The sequence below is a fragment of the Lissotriton vulgaris genome, chromosome 6 (genome assembly GCF_964263255.1).
Source record: "Lissotriton vulgaris chromosome 6, aLisVul1.2, whole genome shotgun sequence".
Taxonomy (NCBI): Eukaryota; Metazoa; Chordata; class Amphibia; order Caudata; family Salamandridae; genus Lissotriton; species Lissotriton vulgaris.
This window is the reverse complement of record NC_141694.1, coordinates 1,410,106,263-1,410,116,686: the sequence shown is the minus strand read 5'-3', so window position 1 is coordinate 1,410,116,686 and position 10,424 is coordinate 1,410,106,263. Positions and strand designations below refer to the sequence as shown.

At 39.2% G+C, this 10,424-nt stretch overlaps 3 pseudogenes across 1 annotated transcript in view; all 3 read right to left on the bottom strand.

Moving 5' to 3' along the window:
• Positions 1–316: 316 nt before the first annotated feature.
• On the bottom strand, positions 317–1,163 carry LOC147708938 (uncharacterized; annotated as a pseudogene).
• Positions 1,164–1,272: 109 nt separating this feature from the next.
• Positions 1,273–2,232, bottom strand: LOC147708937 (uncharacterized; annotated as a pseudogene).
• Positions 2,233–2,939: 707 nt separating this feature from the next.
• Positions 2,940–10,424, bottom strand: part of LOC147708936 (uncharacterized) — a 127,779-nt pseudogene continuing 120,294 nt past the window's right edge. The window contains exon 3 of the transcript XR_015296665.1: positions 2,940–5,671. The product of XR_015296665.1 is annotated as an uncharacterized LOC147708936 (transcript). The remainder of the gene's footprint in view (positions 5,672–10,424) is intronic.

Here is a 10,424-nt window from a genome sequence, read left to right as displayed (position 1 = left end):
AAAGGCTTTGTTACATTCAGTAGATTGATACGGTCTCTCCCCAGTGTGGATTTTATGATGTCATTTAGAACTCCATTTGTTCTAAATGTTTTGTCACATTCTGTACATTGATATGGTTTCACCCTGGTGAGGATTGTCTGATGAACTGTTAGCACTTCATTTGTTAAAAATGCTTTGTCACATTCAGTACATTCATACAGTTTCTCAGCAATGTGGATTTTTTTATGCCATTTTAAGCTGTCCTTCCTTTGGAACACTTTATTACATTCTGTACATTTATATTGTTTCTTCCTTATGCGGACACTCTGATGTTGTGTTATGTGTCCTTGATAATAAATGCCTTTTCACATTCAGTACATTTATATGGTTTCTCCCCAGTGTGGACTTTCTCATGTAGTATTACATTTTGCCTTGTAAAAGTGCCTTGTTGCATTCTGTACATTAATATGGTTTGTTTCCTGTGTGAATTGTTAGATGGAGTGTTAAATATCACTTTTTAATAAATCTCTTGTCACAATCAGTACATTCATATGGTTTCTCCCCTGTGTGGACTCTCTGATGTTGTGTAAGAAGGGACTACTTTTTTAATAAATGCCCTCTTACAATCAGTGCAGTTGAATGGTCCCTCTCCAGTGTGGATATGTTGACGTCCCTTCAGCTCTCCATTTGTTCTAAATGCTTTGTCACATTCAGTACATTCGTACGGTTTCTCCCCAGTGTGGATTATATAATGTCGTGTGGACTTTCTGATGTAGTATTAAACTTTGCCTTTTAATGAATGCCTTGGTGCATACAGTACATTCATACGGTTTCTCCCCAGTGTGGACTTTGAGATGTAGTAGTAAACTTTGACTTGTAATGAATGCCTTGTTGCATTAAGTAAATTCATACGGTTTCTCCCGAGTGTGGACTTTCTGATATAGTATTACACTTTGCCTTGTAATGAATGCCTTTTTGCATTCAGTACATTCATACAGTTTCTCCCCTGCGTGGACTCTCTGATGTTGTGTTAGAAGTGACTTTTTAATAAATGCCTTCTCACAATCAGTGCAGCTGAGTGGTTTCTCTCCAGTGTGAACATGTTGATGTCCCTTCAGCTCTCCATTTGTTCTAAATGCTTTGTCACAGTCAGTAAAGTTGTACAGTTTCTCCCCAGTGTGTATTTTAAACTGTTATTTTAGATCTCCAGTTGTTCTAAATGCTTTGTCTCATTCTGTACATTGATATGGTTTCTCCCCAGTGTGGATTTATTTTCTGATGTTGTTCTAGCCCTCAGTTTGTTATATATGCTTTGCCACATTCAGTACATTCATACGGTTTCTCCCCAGTGTAGAATTTCTGATGTAGTATTAAACTTTGCCTTTTAATAAATGCCTTGTTGCATACAGTACATTCATACAGTTTCTCCCCAGTGTGGACTTTCTGATGTAGTATTACATTTTGCCTTGTAATGAATGCCTTGTTGCATTCAGAACATTCATATGGTTTCTCTCCAGTGTGAACTTTCTGATGTAGTATTAAACTTTGCCTTTTAATGAATGCCTTGTTGCATTCAGAACATTCAAACGGTTTCTCCCCAGTGTGGACTTGCTGATGTAGTATTAAACTTTGCCTTGTAATGAATGCCTTGTTTCATTCAGTTCATTCATACGGTTTCTCCCCAGTATGTATTTTCTGATGTTGCTTTAAGGCTCCATTTGTTGTAAAAGCCTTGTTGCATTCTGTACATTGATACGGTTTCTCCCCAGTGTGGACTTTCTGATGTTGTATTAACCATGGCCTTGTAATAAATGCCTTGTTGCATTCAGTACATTCATACGGTTTATCCCCAGTGTGGAGTCTCTGATGTAGTATTAAACTTTGCCTTCTAATGAATGCCTTAGTGCATTCCGTACATTCATATGGTTTCTCCCTAGTGTTGATTTTCTGATGTTGCTTTAACGTAACATTTGTTATAAATGCCTTGTTGCATTCTGTACATTGATACGGTTTCTCCCCTGTGTGAACTTTCTGATGTAGTATTAACCGTGGCCTTGTAATAAATGCCTAGTTGCATTCAGTACATTCATACAGTTTCTCCCCAAAGTGGACATTTTGATGTCCCTTCAGCTCCCCATTTGTTCTAAATGCTTTGTCACAGTCAATACATTTGTACGGTTTCTCCCCAGTGTGGATTTTCTCATGTAGTATTACACTTTGCCTTGTAAAAATGCCTTGTTGTATTCTGTACATTAATATGGTTTGTCTCCTGTGTGAACTGTTAGATGGAGTGTTAAATATCACTTTTTAATACATCTCTTGTCACAATCAGTACATTCATATGGTTTCTCCCCTGTGTGGACTCTCTGATGTTGTGTTAGAAGGGACTTTTTTAATAAATGCCCTCTCACAATCAGTGCAGTTGAATGGTCCCACTCCAGTGTGGATATTTTGACGTCCCTTCAGCTCTCCATGTGTTTTAAATGCTTTGTCACATTCAGTACTTTCGTACGGTTTCGCCCCAGTGTGGAATATATAATGTCGTTTTAGATCTCCATTTGTTCTAAATGCTTTGTCACATTCTGTACATTGATATGGTTTCTCCCCAGTGTAGATTTGCTGATGTTGTTCTAGCCCTCCATTTGTTATATATGCTTTGTCACATTCACTATAATCATACGGTTTATCCCCAGTGTGGACTTTCTGATGTAGTATTAAACTTTGCTTTTTAATGAATGCCTTGGTGCATACAGTACATTCATACGGTTTCTTCCCAGTGTGGATTTTGTGATGTAGTAGTAAACTTTGCCTTGTAATGAATGCCTTGTTGCATTCAGTAAATTCATACGGTTTCTCCCCAGTGTGGACTTTCTGATATAGTATTACACTTTGCCTTGTAATAAATGCCTTGTTGCATTCAGAACTTTCATACAGTTTCTCCCCAGTGTGGACTTTCTGATGTAGTATTAAACTTTGCCTTGTAGTGAATGCCTTGTTGCATTCAGTTCATTCATACGGTTTCTCTCCAGTGTGTATTTTTTGATGTTGCTTTAAGGCTCCATTTGTTGTAAAAGCCTTGTTGCATTCTGTACATTGATACGGTTTCTCCCCTGTGTGGACTTTCTGATGTTGTATTAACCAGTGCCTTGTAATAAATGCCTTGTTGCATTCAGTACATTCATACGGTTTCTCCCCAGTGTGGACTCTCTGATGTAGTATTAAACTTTGCCGTCTAATGAATGCCTTAGTGCATTCTGTACATTCGTACGGTTTCTCCCCAGTGTGGATTTTCTGATGTTGCTTTAACGTTCCATTTGTTATAAATGCCTTGTTGCATTCTGTACATTGATACGGTTTCTCCCCTGTGTGAACTTTCTGATGTAGTATTAACCTTGGCCTTGTAATAAATGCCTTGTTGCATTCAGTACATTCATACAGTTTCTCCCCAGTGTGGACATTTTGATGTCCCTTCAGCTCTCCATTTGTTCTAAATGCTTTGCCACATTCAGTGCATTCGTACGGTTTCTCCCCAGTGTGGACAGTTTGATGTCCCTTCAGCTCTCCATTTGTTCTAAATGCTTTGTCACATTCAGTGCATTCGTACGATTTCTCCCCAGTGTGGATTTTATAATGTTGTTTTAGATGTCCTTTTTCTCTAAATGCTTTGTCACATTCTGTACATTGATATGGTTTCTCCCCAGTGTGGATTTTCTGATGTTGTTCTAGCCCTTTATTTGTTATATATGCTTTGTCACATTCAGTACATTCATACGGTTTCTCCCCGGTGTGGACTCTCTGATGTATTATTAAAGTTTGCCTTGTAATGAATGCCTTGTTGCATTCAGTACATTCATACGGTTTCTCCCCAGTATGGATTTTCTGATGTTGCTTTAAGGATCCATTTGTTGTAAAAGCCTTGTTGCAGTCTGTACATTGATACGGTTTCTCCCCTGTGTGGACTTTCTGATGTAGTATTAAATGTTGCCTTGTAATAAAAGCCTTGTTGCATTCAGTACATTCATACGGTTTCTCCCCAGTATGGATTTTCTGATGTTGCTTTAAGGATCCATTTGTTGTAAAAGCCTTGTTGCAGTCTGTACATTGATACGGTTTCTCCCTTGTGTGGACTTTCTGATGTAGTATTAAACGTTGCCTTGTAATAAAAGCCTTGTTGCATTCAGTACATTCATACGGTTTCTCCCCAGTGTGGATTTTCTGATGTAGTATTAAACTTTGCCGTGTAACAAATGCCTTAGTGCATTCCATACATTCGTACGGTTTCTCCCCAATGTGGATTTTCTGATGTTTCTTTAATGCTCCATTTGTTTTAAATGCCTTGTTGCATTCTGTGCATTGATACGATTTCTCCCCAGTGTGGATTTTCTGATGTTGATTTAAGACTCCATTTGTTATAAAAGCCTTGTTGCATTCTGTACATTGATACGGTTTCTCCCCTGTGTGGACTTTCTTATGTAGTATTAAACATTGCCTTGAAATGAATGCCTTGTTGCATCCAGTACATTGATGTGGTTTGTCTCCTGTGTGGATTTTCTGATGTTGATTTAAGAATCCATTTGTTATAAAAGCCTTGTTGCATTCTGTACATTGATACGGTTTCTCCCCTTTGTGGACTTTCTGATGTAGTATTAAACTTTGCCTTGTAATGAATGCCCTGTTGCATTCTATACATTCATATGGTTTCTCCCCAGTGTGGATTTTCTGATGTTGCTTTAACGCTCCATTTGTTATAAATGCCTTGTTGTATTCTGTACATTGATATAGTTTCTCCCCTATGTGTACTTTCTGATGTAGTATTAACCTTTGCCTTGTAATAAATGCCTTGTTGCATTCAGTACATTGATATGGTTTGTCTCCTGTGTGAAGTGCTAGATGGTGTGTTACATTTTCCTTTGTAATAAATCTCTTGTCACATTCACTATATTCATTGGGTTTCTCCCCTGTGTGGACTTTCTGATGTATTATTAATTTGTGTTTTTCAATAAATGCTTTGTCACATTCAGCACATTGATATTGTTTGTCTACTGCGTGAACTTTCAGATGGCATGTTAAATGTTCCTTTTGAGCAAATCCCTTGTTACATTCAGTACATTCATATGGTTTCTCCCCAGTGTGGACTTCCTGATGTCGCTTTAACTCTCCAATTTTAAAAAATGCTTTGTCATAATCTATACATTTGTATAACTTCTCACCAGCGTGTACTAGTTGATGCCGGTTTAGATTCTTCTTCCTTCGGAACACTTTGTTGCATTTATATGGTTTTTCCCCTATGTGGACACGCTGATGCTGCATTAGGTCTTTCAATGCAAACAACACTTTTCCATTCAGTCCATCAATATGTTTTTTCTCCATTATTACGTTCTGATGTTGCACTTTCTCCTTTTCTGCCTGTGTGTTCTTTCTGATACCAGGTTAGCTCTTCCTTCGTAATGAGAGCCTCATCAGACTTGCTTCAGTATGTCAGTGTGTTATGTCTTCTATGTAACTCAGCTGGTGCCTAAGAACGAAGTATAGAGCTCAATGGGCAGTTTGGGTTTTCTGCTGTAGAAAGAGACTTTGTCGAGGCATTAGCCTTCAAGGAGAAAGATTTTGTGGTATACTGTTTTCCATCGCTTCCAACATAAATGATGTTTAATGCCTTTAGCTTATTCGTTTATTATTGCATTCATTCCACCTGTTAGATTAAGAAAAAGAAACACTGAATAATTTGAAATGCAGAGTCCATCACTAAAGTCTATTGTTATTCAATGGGAAATTTATTTGTCCATATAGATAAGTGCGCTTAAAAAATTCTACATTACACTTTCAATGTAAAGATGCAATAGGAAGGGTAAGGCATACGATCCTTCTGTGATCCCCTTCTATATTTAGATGTGTGGACTCAAGAAGTAACCAAGACATGAGAGAAGGTTCCATGTTCAGTGAGTGAAACCCTCTCCCCATGGTGATGTTAAGTCCATATCTACAAGATCCCTCCCTTCTTATGCAGGGAATGTTTCCTATTTTCACATGGCCTAACAAATAATGCAAGATGGAGCCTTTTCAGTGAAAGGTCCACGCAACACAGAGCATCACAATAACAGCAGGAAACATAGGCAACTGCTGCAATGGAGTCCCTTATATTATCAGAGAGCCTGGGATAGGACTATGACATGTAATCTGAGCTTCTTACATATTGTGTAACTCCAGTGATCTGAGGCTCTGGCCAGAGCTACAAAAGGAACAGGAGGTTCAGAACCATTTCAAACACACATTGGCAAAGCCAATAAGTCGCACCTTTTAGACGTATAGGCTTTCCCAATGCTGCACATCATCAGGGGAAAAAAAGATGCAATGATGTCGCTACTATTGCCTCATTCTGTAGGCATGCAACATTTTCTCCACAAATGTGCACACCTACAGAATGACACATGTACCATGTTAGATCTGGTGTTAGCCAAGACCTTTTATTTCACAAAAATTACATGTATAATATACATACTTACGGGGGGTTCATCTCCACATCCATTGATTTGTTGTTGTGACTACAGAATAGAGCATGGGGCAGTGGATATGCAGTGGGTATGCATACTTCAGCCACAGGCTCACTTCACTCTGAGTGACTGCATTTTACTCTTTCACAAGGAGGTAACTCCCTTCTGTGCCAGTGTTTTTGTTTGTACTTAATAAATACTTTAGGGATGCCTGTGTATTTGGAGCCTCGTGTGATAGCAAAACACTTCCTACCAGCTCTTTAGAACACAGTACACATTCCAGCTTTATTAGTTCCTGATACTGCTAATTATGTTGTAAATTCCTTTTGGAGCTGCCTTTGTTTATCTGATTGCTGCTATATCAGAGTATATCAGATGGTGTCCATTTATAAAGTAATTCATTTTTTAGAATGCACACAATGAAGTGCATTTATAATTGCACTTCTGTATGTTCTTTAATTGAGAACTACAGCAATGATTGTAAACCATCTATTGTCTGTATGTCCTGCTTGTATGTCTTTCTAGTTTGCTTCCAGTGCTCTTGTTTGTCATAATTACATAGATATTCAACTATTAAATTACTGACTGAATCTGTGCTGTGCTGTCTATCTTGGCAATCCTATCTATCTACCTGTGCGTATCGATCTACCTGTCTATCAACCTGTACGTCTATGTATATATCTACCTATCTATCAACCTATCTATTTATCTACGATCCCTCTAGCTACCTGCCTGCCCCTCTATCTATCTATGGGACATATATATTTGCATGCCTATCTATCTTTGCAAATCTAGCATTCTATCAATGTATCTATCTTTTCAAGTCTATCTATCTAACTCTACTTGTAAGGTTATCTCTATCAATCTATCTATCCAATCCTGTCTGCCTGTCTTTGTGAGACTCTCTGTTTTGCAAGCCATTTATCAATCTTTTCTACCGTCTCTATCTATTTGTTATAAAGATTTACAAAACTTTACAAAAAGCATTACCAAAGGCAAGAGGCTGGTAGCCAACTCCAGATCAATTGGCTTTTTTAGGTTGCGTTTATCCTTTTGATTTTACTAAATTTATATGTAAAACATAGTTACTTATGGTGGCTTCACCCATAAGTCTTCTGTGACATTCACATTTTAGTATTTTTGCCTTTACTCAATGTTTTTTCAGATTGATGAGGGTCTGACAGCTTTCCCATCAAAAACGTTTTACAAAAACCATGACAGAAAAATCAAGATTTGCGAAACTCAAAAGGCTGGCAGCAAACTCCAGATATGTTGGCTTGAACTGCAACATTTATAGTGCAATCCACTAAACTTACAACGAAACTCGGCTTCAGGCTGCCTATGTAGCCTGGTTGGGAGGGACAATGGAAAAGAAAAAGACAACAAAAAATAAAACAGACAAATGGAGCCCACACCCTGGAACAGAAATCCCAGGGTGTATGGGGGCGGGGAGGATGGGGGTCGTTTTCTTTTTCAATAATTGTATTTGGAGTTTGTTTTTGAAAAACAAACAATATTATATGTTTGGTGAATGGCAGTAAAAACCAACGACAGCTGGCTATAAAACTCTTTGTATAGTGAAGGAAACTGCTGTGATGGTGGTTCCTTTCAACCTACAGAGCTGACCGCTAGTCAGCTGTCATCTCTATATAGGATGAACTACTGTCAGGGTGGTGGGTGTTAAGCCCTCCGGTACCATGACGGAATGTTTTCTATTTCAGTGAATTTCTGGGGTTCCTTAAAATTGTTTGAGGTTTTCGGATTATAGTGAAGCATTTGCAAACTCTTGCAGGGTCCTGGTTCCTTGTCCAACCTTCCATGGGGTTCGCATACTGCAGTAGGTCCAACAAAGGACGATCACCTCTTGCTACATGTTTGCATACTGGGGACTTGCGCTGTAGCGTGCGATTCCAGCAGTGGGTTCTGCAAATTCCACAACAAAATATACTTTTTTAAAAGTTTGTTCTTCGAAGGGGAACCCTTCAGGCCCCCAACCTGGCCTGGCCTAGGCAATTCCTCCTTTTTTCTTGTCTCCAGGATGTGGGGAGTGAGTGACTGATTCTTATGATGATTCCTATAATGATAGATGCAATATTTTTTGTCCTGTTGCAGACAGTCAATCTGATTCATGCACAATTTCCGGAATCAGTTATGGACAACAAGAAAAATAGCTCCCTCATCCAATAGGATGAAGTTATTCTTCTAAAATGTGGGTCCATCAAAGTCTGCTAACACAGATTTGTGAATCTCAGTGTATTAACAGTTTAAATAATTCAATTTGTTGACCATTTCAAACCCAACAAACTTGTTTTAAAACTCTAATTTCTCAAAAACTATTGAATTGATTAAAATCAATCCAACAAAAGACAGTCACTTGAATAAAGTTCTACGTTTATGCAGCGTTTTCTGTCAATCCTTCAGAGCTTTGTTTCTGTATAGGAGAGCAAAGTTTTCTGTGGGAATTAAAATGGAAAAGACCACATGTGACCCCCACTTGGAGGGTCTGAACAAAACTTGCAATGCAGAACTCAAACTGCATGAATTTTAACTTTTAGAGGAGTGTTTTGTGCAGATTCTTTGAAGGAATTACCCCTGCACGTGGGGCTCTGCACTGGAATCTAGTAGGAAGATGCCTGGGATTTGGAGCATTTCAAACCAAGCCTTCTGATGGATGGACCAACCTCCTCGCAATCTAAACTCAACCTGTGCACTCAAAGGAGGACCTTCATTTCAAGACCAATTCCACACCTCATTACTGCCCTCTATTCGGTTGTCTTGATTGACTTTTACATGGTTATATACCTGGGAATAACATTGTTAGCATGCGTTGTACATACTTGAATGTTCCTCACCCACTACGGTATCTGCTCTACCCTTATGTGAAGCATTCTTTTACCTACCTTAATAACATTATTCTGTGGTTAATAGTTGGGCTCGGGGGTCTTAGTCTGGTATGTCAAAGTCTTTGTAAGGTTTCTGCATCATCACTCCACACTGCAGGTCTTAGGGAACACGAGCATTGAATTTATTTTATTTTGGCTTTGGATTTTTATTATAAATATGCTCCTGTAGCTCAGAATGACCTACAAATGTTTAGATTGTCATTACAGTTTTACAATAAGCCTAAAGAGTATATGGTGAAGAACGAGCTATTCCAGTTTTACTGGGACAGTTCAAGTCACACATCTCAGCTGACCCTTGACTGTGGTCGGTGTTTGAACGGTTTAAGAATCTGGGTATATTCACAGTGTGTCTAGGCGCTATGGAGAGCGGAGTGACACCAGGGATAACCTGAGCAGGGCAGAGTGTAGGTGATATCTTAAGCACAGTAGGTCTGGGCGCTATCTCTCACAAAGCGAAAACAAGAATATCCAGAGCACAGACAGTTTAAACCCTGAGCTGAGTGGGTGAGGGTCCTATGCAGAGCAAAGGGAATCAAGGTGCTATCTATAGCAGAGAGAGAACAGGAATCTTAACGGAACAATAGGGCAGGTGTAGTTGATATCACAGCAAGACAAGTTGGTGATGGCCAGTCAGCGGGGCAATAGCGCAGCCTTCTGGGGTGTCATCAACTCGTCCCTGTTTCTGGAAGATCAGCATACCAAGCAGGCATATACCATCCCATCTAAGGCCTGGGTGGATCACTTCAGGGCCATTTATGACCTTGATGACGAGTTGGAGCCTGAAGAAGGCCCTCAGACAAAGTGTCATTTAACCTTTAACCTTTAGCCTCTCGGAGGTCAGAGCTGCCATTTCCCAGTTGCCTTCAAATAAGGCACCAGGGCCTGACGGGGTACCTGGTGACCTATACAAAGATTGTATAGACTTGTGGGCCCCGATATTGACACTGCGTTTACATTTTGCTGCTTCTAGTCCTCTTCCTTTTACATGGTCTCAGTCTATAATAGTTCCTGTCTTTAAAAAGGGCAATAGATCAGACCCGGCCTGTTTTAG